The following is a 7970-nucleotide window of genomic DNA, read 5'->3' on the forward strand; positions in this document are numbered from 1 at the left end:
CGCACATGCGCAGCGCGAGCCGTGGTGCTCGTCGCCGTCTTCCGTGCCAGCGGCGCGCGTGCGCAGTGCGCGCTGCCGGCCCTCTGCCGCCCTCGCTCGGCCGCGGAGTAGTAGCGGGGGTGGGGGGGGGGTGGGAGTGTCAGTAAGGCGCATGCGCGCTGCCGCCCGCGGGGCTGGGACTGCGGCCGGCGGGCTCGCGCATGCGCAGTGCGGCGGCCGCGCAGGCAGCGGCCATGTTTGCTCGTTGGTGAGGCGGGAGCGGGTCGGTGCTCGCAGGGAGCCCCGGGGCATTGCCCGCCCTCTGGGCAGCTGCGGTCCTTGGCGTAGCCCTCCTCGGGCTCCTCCTGTGCGCCCAGCCTCCCTCTCGAGGCCCTCCTCGCTTTCCCTGAGCCGTCTTTTGTCCCTCTGGCACCTTCCAGAGCTCCCTGCTCCCACCACGAGGCCTGCTGGGTTCTTCCTTGTGCCCCACAGCTGTCTTTTATCTCTGTAGCTGGCTTTGTGTCCTTCTCTTTCCCTCAGAAGCCCTCCTGAGGTGGTGTTTGTGCTCTGGAGCAGTTTTCGTCCCCTGTGCTATCCAGAGTGACTCTGCTCAGTTTCTCGCGCTGTGATGACATCTGTCTGCTCAGACCCCATCTCGAGTTCCTCATTGTTTCCCCAAGCGAGGGGAGGTGAGGGCCACCGGCAGCTTTCAGTCTTGGCCGCTTCGATGTGGGAGGCCCTCGGTGCTGGGTCTCTGGACCTGGGCTCTGGTGAGGGTGGGGGGGGGGGAGGTGAGGATGGGGATTAGGTGGTAGAGCAAGCCCTGAGCCCCACAACCACCCTTACCCCAGCACAGCCCCTTTCCAGGGTGCTCAAGAGGCCCTGCTGACCTCCAGTGTTCCCCAGAGCTTTTACTGGGCTTTGCCAGGGCATGAGCACGACCCTGCTGCCCTCCAGAGAGCCCCAGGGCCTTTGCTGGGCTTTGCTGGTGCCTGCAAGGAGCCCTGGTTCTCTCCAGAATTCTCTGGGTCCTTTTCCATGTCTAGCCAAAGCCAAGGCGCGGGTTTCTTGCCCTCCAGAGGGTCCCAGGCCTTTTGCTGGGGACCTGGGCTGGGCCCCGCTGCCCTCCAGAGGGGACCGGGGCCTTCACCGGGCTTTGCCTGGGCCCAGGCAGCGCTTGCTGTCCTTAAAGGGCATTTTGGAGAACGGGCTCGTTCATCTCGTGTGGTGAAATTCCATCTCGCTCCAGCGGATGGCACGATTGGGAGCGTCTAGAACGGAGATTTTTCCCAGGAAGACAGACAGCACGTTGGACCCAGTCCCAGTTCTCCCGCTCGAGTATTTGATGCTGTACAGTGTGGGTCCCAGCCTCGCACCACGCCAGTGTTCCCACCAAAAATGGGTTCAGAGAAGAGCCTGTTTCTTATAAAATGAGAAAATAAATACAAGCCAGGCCAAGTCACTAGGTCAGAGATGAGACAAGAGTTATCTGCAGGACAAGCAACCAGCAGTCTGAGGCTGTAAAGGACTTCCAGCCGTAGGAACGAGCTCCCACCAGCAGGAGTTAATGGTATGTCAGTCCACAGGAGAGCTTCCTTCCACAGCACATGTGTGTTTGAGGCAATAATCCCTCCAGGGTTTCAGCTCCTTCTGTGTCTGACTTACAGCTGTGTAACCTTCCAAACACACAGCAAAGGCATTTTTCTCTGGGAAAGTGTCAGCTCCCTTTGGCCTCATGCTGACAATCGGCCATTGTGTGTCCATTCGGGGATCCAGAGCGCTCTCAAAGAGACTCCAAACCGGCCGGGCTGAACACCTGGGCTTTCCCGGTGCAATTGTATAAGCCAGACAGCCTTTGAGTTAATCCTGTGGTGTACGGAGTGAAGTCGTGTCCCTGGGATGGGAAGCCTGTGCAGTTTAGAGCAACTGGTGGCTCAGTAACGCGTGTGGGTTGGGAATGTGTGTTTACAAGGTCTTGCAATGCCAAAAATCAATTATACATATGGGGACAGATGTCCATCTCCTGATTTTCTTTGTGTTTTGTGGATTCTGCTGTTTGAGCAAGAAAAAATTTATTACTTACTCCAGGGAGGTAGTAATATTTATTTTATTAAATATTAATATTAATATTTAATACTTAAAAGCCAGGACCAATGATTTTTCTTCCTAGCTTTGTCACTTGCATCAGGGTATGACCTTAGGAAGGACGTCGGCTTTGCTGCGAAGTTTCTGTATCTTTAGCGTGATGGTGATAACTAACACCTCACAGGATGCTGGAGTGGAACCAGTGGAACCAGAGTGGAACCAGTTCAAAAAGATCTTTAAGCTTTTTGTTGATTCAGATCCTGATAAAGCCATTGCTTGCAACACAAGGTTCTAAAATCAGTTTAAAACAGCCCCAACTCCACATTCTTTCTAAAACGTGATGGCAAATTCATGAGAGCTTTGACAGGATGGTTCCTGTCGTCTGAACATCGTGTAGTTTTTGTTTTCTCTTTGTACCTTCTTAATAAGAAGTCTTTGAATTTGGATTCTGATTAAAAAATGTCCTTGGCAGGGCAGTTTTTTTATTGTTGCCTGGCAGCTCTCAAAACTTTCACAGCTGTTTCTCCATCATTTACGTTCAGATTCTGTTTCTGCAGTTTTCTCTGTAACCAGAAGACACCACTTTAGTCCTTTCTGTGTGGAAGCTGAGTTTCTGGAATACAAGGCAGCGACCTGAGGCACTTGGTGTGTGCTCGGTTATCGATCTCCATAGCTGGAACGGTCGCTCTCTGGGAACATGAGAACATAACGCAACTACAAGACCAGCCCTTTTAGTGAAACCATGGGCCAAAGTTTCGTGAGGTCCTTCTCCAAGAGGTGTAGATTGTCTCTGAGCATGGTGTGGAAGGGACCTGCGTGACGGGAATCACTGGGGTCACTGGGACAGTCCGTGTGCCTTTTTACCGCTGTGTCATCGTGTGATTTAGCCGGGTTTTTGTGTGCCAGCCACCCAGCTGGTGGCAGACAGGGAGTGTGAAACTATAACTATGATTTGGTAAGAAAGGAGCCTGCATACCCCAACTTTCCTGGGTGGAGAGCTTGGCAGTCCTCAGATAGTTCCTTTCCAGCTTGGGTTTTTCCTTCTCTTTGGCCACAGGAGAAGGGGCCCACTGGGGAGCTGCCCTTTCCAAGCCTCGTCTCTATCTTCTTGCACCTTCACAAGGCTCCTGTGTTTAGTCTGGGGCTTGCTGTAACTTAGCAGCATTAGGTAACTTAACAATTACAGTAACCTGCAAGAATGCCTGACTGAAAACCCCTCTGTGCCAGGCAAAGGGGCTCCACTGGGGAGCTGAGTGGGTTCATGATGTTGTACCCTCCCTCTTTTCCTTTTACAGCACTTCGAAGCCTAATAAACCCTGCTGATTCCTGTTTAATGGATAACGTTGGTTACTAACAAGCTCACCTCCCTCTTAAAAAGCCAATGTTGGTCTCAGGAGGTCTAATTTGGGAAGCACATGTAAGGCAAGGGTGTCCTGCAAGGGCCTCTGGGGTGGAAGCCACACCATGCAGCACTCCAGGCTGGTCGGCTGCCAGAGCTCAGAGTGTTTTTATCCACCAGCCAAGCTGCCAGAGGCTCTCCTCAAGCCCTGCACCACCTCAGTGTTGTGGAGGACAGACTCGCCTCTGACAGCCGTTCGTTCTTCCTGAGAGGTGCAGGGCCTCCCTGATGGCACCAGCCAGCAGCAGGCACTGGTAGGGGCACAGACTGGTCGTTGCCAACGGAAAGGCTCGAGCCCAAGCGTTGTGCTACAGGGCTCTTGTGGTGCCAGCTCTGGCGCAGTGTCAGCTTGCCCCCTTCACTCTGGTCCACTGGATCTGCGGTCTCCTTCCTCTGAGGGTCCTCCGTCCTCTTGCCTCAGGAGGCTTTCTCAAGGCCTTGGTACCCACCTGAGGGGCCGGTGGGTTCTGCGTTGGCTCCCATTTGTCCTTTGCCTTGGGGATGAGTTACCACCTGCTTTTTCTCAGAGCTTTTGCTAGAGGATGATGTAGTGCTCCAGGGCTCAGACACTCTGATCCCTTCTTGTCAGACTGTTCCAGCAGAGGCAAGGATGGGTTTCACTAGAGCAAAGCAAAAAAGACTCTGTTAAAGTGGAGAGGGGAAAGGCCTTTTTTGGAACGTGTGGCAGTGTTTGGCTGTGGGAAGGTCTGATATAGAGAAATTTCTTTTCCCAACGATGACGTTTGCTTTCAGTGATATTCCCCATAAGGCACCATCTTCCCCCTCAAAGTGGTGAGCGACGCTGGAGGACACGTGCATGGTTATATCTAGCAATATGGAGAAGACTCAAGTGTTGATGTGGCCGTACCACTGGTACCAGGCAAGCGTCTACCGGCAGATCGGTGAAGGTCACCAGTTGGCACGCGCTTGCAGTCACTGTCCTTGGCCACTTGAGCTCTCGGCCGTCTCGGGTGGCGGGTGCACAGCGTCCTCCCTCAACACCACATAAGTTTCAAATCTGCCATTTCCACTCTACAGTGAGGCAAAGGAATCGGTCTACGGCCTGTTGTTCGCGCGAGTGACGAGCCTGTGTCAGAATACCACAGAAGCGTGACATCCAGAGCCATGAATGCTGTTGTGATGTGAGTGACGTGAAGCTAGAGGGGCTCTTGGGTGTCCAGAGACAATCGGGAGACATGAAAGCAGACAGCTTCACCCTGTTCAATATGGTCTTCTTTAAACTATGTTTTTACTTCAGATTTGGGCTGCCAATAACTCATTCAAACAATGATCTAATGCCTATGTGAATGTTTGTAAAACCTCACTGCTCTGGCAGGTTGAGCGCTTGCCAAAAAGCAATCACATGTAATTAGGGAGAAGGAATTTGAATATACTGGCCTTTCAGTGCAGCATATTTTCCAGTTGTGTTTGTACCATTTTAACTGTCTCATTAACTGGGGTTGTGCTTCGTGTTGGGGTTTGTGTGACTTGCTCCTGTCTTCAAAGGAGTCTTCTCTGCAGACAGCACTGACAAAAACCTGTTTAAAAACTGCCTGGGATGTGGATATGAGGTGCCTGTGCTGGACTGGTCCTGCGGTTCTGCCCGATGGCATCACTGGCTTGACTTTTGAGGGAAGTAAGGGTGTAAGGAGCTCCATACAGAGTTCTGTACTTCCCTGGGGCTGCCACACTTCTCAGAGGGGATAGTCAGAGGCTACGCTGTGATCAATTAATGGCTACGCCCTTTCTGGGAAGAACTTCGTTCGTGTCTGAAAGCAAGATGGAGTAAAAGCTTTTCAGTCAAGCAGGATAATTAGCATCACACCCGTATGACAGGTAGAAATGGCTCAGCTAATTCCCTGGCACCTGGTTATCGTTCCTTGTCCTTGGTCAATGACAGAATGGAGAGGAGAGAGCCTGGCACAGGCAGTGCCCCAAGTGGTCTTTCAGGTTCTCAACTCTCTCCACTTCCCAGTGTTTCCTGAAGGTTCCTGAGGAGGCTTTTCAGGCATGTTGAGCCCCAAGTGAGCACTGGGAGCATCTAAAAGCTCGTAGCTTTTCAAGGGAACACCCAGGTACACGCTTCCCCTGTGACGTTGTGCTGTCCCTTGCATCCGTTCCCTCATCCTCCTGTGCAGGAGTTCCTTTCCCAGGAGAAGGAGGGCAGCCACGCAGCTTGATAAAGCCCCTGTAGGATGGGCAGCTAGAACTGGTCATAAAATCATAGAATTATTTGGATTGGAAGGGACCTTTAAAGGTCATCTGGTCCCACCCCTGTTAAATGGTTGCTGGTCACGTAAAGAGAAGGGGAAATTAGAGCCCACCCAGGGCAATAGACCCCAGGAGCCCCTGAGAAAAAGGAATGAGGTATCCTTTGCCCACATGGGGTTAAAACTGCAGCCTTCATGCTCTCACCTGAGGCCCCAAAGCACATTTCCAAGCAAGTTGGGAATTTTGACATGGGAAGTTTAATGAGAAAACCGTCCTTGAAATTCCTCCAGCATCCTGGAAATTCCCTTCGCTCCCTTGTCTCCTTCTGGAGAACTAGACCTGTTTTGCCATTCCCAGGGCAGTGCACAGAACTTCTGAAGACACTACTGCTGGGTATAACACTACCAAGGGACCCAGACAGTGACATTGCCGCTTGTTTTGACACCTGAGGGGCAGCCAGTGGCAGGTACAGAGCTGGGACATACCCTGCTCCTTACCTCTTCCTACTGGCAGTGTCTGTGGCTCCTCGTTCTGCACGGGACGCTGCGGTGCCACCTCCTCCGTGCACTGCACACAGGTTGGGAGTTGGGGCTTGAGTTCTCTTGTGTGCCAGCATCCCTTAGGGTCAGGGTGGTGCCCAGTCCTTTGGTGGATCTACCAGGGTTTTCAGGCCTAGGGAATCCAATCGCGCAGCTAAACGTAAGCGATACCCAACTGTGAGGTTTCCCAGTCTGTGCTGTCCTTGGAGACAACGCTGGTTTCATGGATGATTCCCCTCCTGTGGCGCCGCACACTGAATTTCACAGGAAGATGTGAGTGTGCACAGAGCGCGGCAGACGGCACTCTGTCGTGCAGTCAGTGTGTTTGCCTTTAGAACGGAGTGTCCGTGTCCTGGGTCCCAGTGCAGAGCCTTCGTAGTCACGTCTGCATGGCACACACACGCGTCCCCGAAGGGTTTCGTGGTCATCTCAGACTTACAGATGTCTGAAACGCTGGGGCTCAGGACTCCCTTGCAGATAAATGATGTGGAACAAAGGCTGCCCAGTGAAGGGGTGCGCAAAAACTCTCTCCAGGATTTTCCCGTGCTCAGAGGAGGAACACTGACCTGTTGGCAGCTTCTCCAGTGCGATGGGTTAACCTTGGCTGGCCCCAGGTGCCCACTAAGCTGCTTTACCGCTCCATTCCTCAGCGGGACAGGGGGAAGAAAATAAGATTAAAAGCTCATGGGTTGAGATAAAGGCAGTTTAGTAAAGAAAAGCAAAAGCTGTGCGCAGAAGCAAAGGAAGCAAGAAAAAATTATTCTCTACTTCCCATCAGCAGGTGACGTCCAGCCACTGTCGTACACAGAGCGCTTGCTTTGGAAGGCAAAGACCTTAATAATAAATGCCCCATCCGCCTCCTCCTCCTCCTCCTCCTCCTCTTCCTCTCTCTTAGCTTTTATTACTGAGCATGACGTCATATGGTATGGAATATCTTTTTGGTCAGTTGGGGTCAGCTGTTTTGGCCATGTCCCCTCCCAATCTGTTGCCCACCCCCAGCCTCCTGGCCTTTGAGGGGGGGGCAGTTGGGGAGACAGGGGGGGTTGTTGGTGCTGTGAGTTCTGCTCAGCAGTGGCCAGAACGCGTGTGTGTTATCAGCTCCCTTCTAGCCACAACTACAGAGCCCAGCACTGGGAGGGGAAAGTTGACTCCATCCCAGCCAGACCCCGTACATGTAGTCATCCAGGAGACGGGGCAGAAACCTCCCGTCCTGACTGCCCGGGATGCGTAACTCTCCGTGTATTTGGCCGTGGATAAGGAAGGGTCTGCTCTTCCGTTACCTGCTGGGTCCCGCTGCGTGGTCCGTTCTCACCAGTAATTCTACAGGTGAACTCCAAAACACCCGAAGCGTTTGTACAAAACCGTGGTTGATAATCCAGCTCAGGAGGCCAGGGACACACACAGGTCAAGTCCTGTGAGGCCAGGAGCTGTTATTTACAGGAGGAAATTTTCTCCGGAATGTGAGAGGAGAGGTGGATTCTGCTCTCCAGTGACCACTGGGGTTTGAAAGCCTAAGTTTCAGCCAACATTCATCACATAAACTTGTGCTGAGGAACCTGACCTAGTTTGAATAATTAGAGGTAATTGTCAGCTCTTTCCAAATGACAAAACCCTTAATCACCAGCAGATGCTTAGCCAGTCTTACAAAACAGGGAGCATTGTTGTCCCAGAGGCACCAAGTTTCAGGAATGGGCAGGAATCTTCCTTAGGGGTTTTTCCAATACATGGTCAGATGCTCCGACTGGGGCACCAGTTCA

Source organism: Leptosomus discolor, chromosome 24, assembly GCF_034619465.1.
Source record: "Leptosomus discolor isolate bLepDis1 chromosome 24, bLepDis1.hap2, whole genome shotgun sequence".
Lineage (NCBI taxonomy): Eukaryota > Metazoa > Chordata > Aves > Leptosomiformes > Leptosomidae > Leptosomus > Leptosomus discolor.